The sequence below is a fragment of the Electrona antarctica genome (assembly GCF_951216825.1).
Source record: "Electrona antarctica genome assembly, chromosome: 4".
NCBI lineage: Eukaryota > Metazoa > Chordata > Actinopteri > Myctophiformes > Myctophidae > Electrona > Electrona antarctica.
The window spans coordinates 43,256,419-43,258,918 of NC_136809.1; the positions used below are offsets into that span (position 1 = coordinate 43,256,419).

General features: G+C 44.0%; 1 protein-coding gene across 1 annotated transcript in view; it reads left to right on the forward strand.

The window, feature by feature from the left end:
• The window catches only part of LOC306921464 (adhesion G protein-coupled receptor L1-like), a 37,491-nt gene that overhangs the window by 1,029 nt on the left and 33,962 nt on the right, over positions 1-2,500 (forward strand). The window lies entirely within an intron of this gene.

Here is a 2,500-nt window from a genome sequence, read left to right on the forward strand (position 1 = left end):
ATCTGGCCACAAAAGATCACAGGATCTATTGAATGTGACAAACTGACATATTGAGCCTATAGAGCGTCGCAGTCCCGCCCCCTACCATGGACCAGGAAATGAAACCCAATGCATTTTTCCCATAGACATTTCATAAAGTATTTATTTAAAGACGGTTACGCCACGGACAAAGCCAACTCGAGTCGTGACAACTCATGACAACACAAACAATATTTTGGACCAAACAAATAATTACAAAGAAGAAAAACAACAAAAAAAGTGTTGTAACCTGCCGTTTTTTTCTTCTTTCTAATTATTTTTTCGGCCCCAAAAATGTTGTTGTCATGATTTGTCACGACTCGAGTTGGCTTTGTCCGCGGCGTAAACGTCTTTAAATAAATACTTTCTGAAATGTCTATGAGGAAAATGAACGGAGAATCATTTCCTGGTCCATGGTAAGGGGCGGGACTGCGACGCTCTATACACACAGTATAAGCCTTCCCCCAGTAGGCCTCCTTTACATTCAGTAGATCCTGTGATCCTACGGTATGTGGCCAGATGTAATTTTCACGAGACATGGCCAAAGCATTTCCGGGTAGAGATGCTCCGATCAATCGGCGTCCGATCACCATCGGCCCTGCTTAATGTCCTGATTGTCACGTATCCAACAAACTTTAAACTGAGCAGATTGGACCTCCCGTTCCAGAGATAACGGACAAAACGTCTTTAGTTTAGTGGTGTTTTTTTTCTCTCTAGAGAGAGCCACCACCACCATGAAATATCTGGGTGACGCAGTGTTGACGAACGTGCCTCTGTTTAACGTCATCAAAGCCCCCCTTGCAATGCACTCCCTTCCCAGACCCCTTGTTAGGATGTTTACTGTAGTGGAGTAACTGCCTTCCATTTCCATTTCACAAAAGTTTTGCTCGTAAGTCGTGTCGTACGTTCCAGTCCAAAAAAGCGCTTGAGAAACCTGTGCAAAGCCCCCGCTGTTAATTTTGCATCGCATTGTAAACAGCTGTGCCTCGTTATAGCCACACAAGTTTCTAACTTGCGGTCACAGTCGCGGTACTTTTATATGGATTTAACTGTAACAGAAAGTTCTATCCACAGTCCCATCTCGCAGTCACGGAGCTGGGAGATGCGAGACGCGACGACGAGCAGCGCATTCATATCCAGCTAGAAGCCAGAAGTGTTGCCAGTATAACTCTATGGCAGAAACAAGCAACCTAGGTCTATACAAAATAAGCCAAAAAGAGTCTCCCTGGGCTGGTACAGACCAAACCCTTGTAATAAAGTATCATTGTTTCAGTCCACTCTCTACCTCGATTATTTCTCAAAGACTCTGATGTGAGTTCTGAATAATCCACCACAGTCGTTTCTGGCCAGTGTTGCCAAATCTGTTTATAAGCGATTTTGGGATTATTTTTGTAGATTGAAAAAATATTGGGGGTCCTTTGCTCTTGGCATGAAAATGTTTGAGAACCACTGCTCTAAAACAATATTAGACAAAGTTTGAGCCACAAACACATTGCTCTCTCTCTTCTCCTTTTGCATAAATTAAATAGGCCTATTCATGATTCTGCTTATAGAGAAGTAGCCTATGTTAGTTTGTTTTATGGAAACAGTTGTTTGTGTTGAATGTGCTAATTGCACAGAATTATTCAAAAGAGAGAAAATGGGCAAGCCATAAAAGAATGCACATTGCACTTGTCTTTTCATACATCATGTGGAAATAAGGTAAATACAAAAAGTAACTAATGTTGTCATTTTATCAACCGGCCCCTGGCCCCTTGCCATTTTCATAATGTGGCCCACATGTTCAGCTATTTGAGTATCCCTGGTTTACTGTGTCAGAAAAGGAAACCAAACTCGCAGTTTGCAAGGTGTGTGATTTCACGACGCTGTGATCGGTATCGGCAATATCAGTATCGGCAGATACTGCTTCCAGTGATTGGTGATCGGTGATCGGCCCCAAAAAACCTGATCGGAGCATCTCTATTTCCGGGGGTCCCCAGCCAAACACGTCGAGAACCCCTGGTCTAGAGAGGAAAACTCACAGTGGCAAAGTTTCAGAATAACCATGTGGCGCATAAATTAAACATCACAAGATTATTTGAAGAGGTGAAGCTGGCCATGGGGAATATTTCAGAGCCCCATAGCCGGCTCCCAGCCCTTCAGCTCCAGAAGCCAAAACAGACTTTGATTCAGCACCACGGACAGCTCCGAGGCTAACTTTACCGCCTTCTACTCTACACTGACAAACACTGCATGCATTGGAAGGACATGACCCCTTATACTGATGCAGTGATTACATCGCAGAATCGACCTCATCTCTCCCTCTTTGTGTCTAACTTTGCGGTCAGCCCACTAGCACTCAGCTCCCCCCCACCACCCCCCCCCCCCCCCCCCCCCCCCCCACCATCAACAAAAAACGTGAAGAAAGGTTTTGTCTTATGTGTTTTCAAACTAGAGCTGGGACTCGATTAAAAATTTTAATCTAATTAATCAGAGGCTTTGT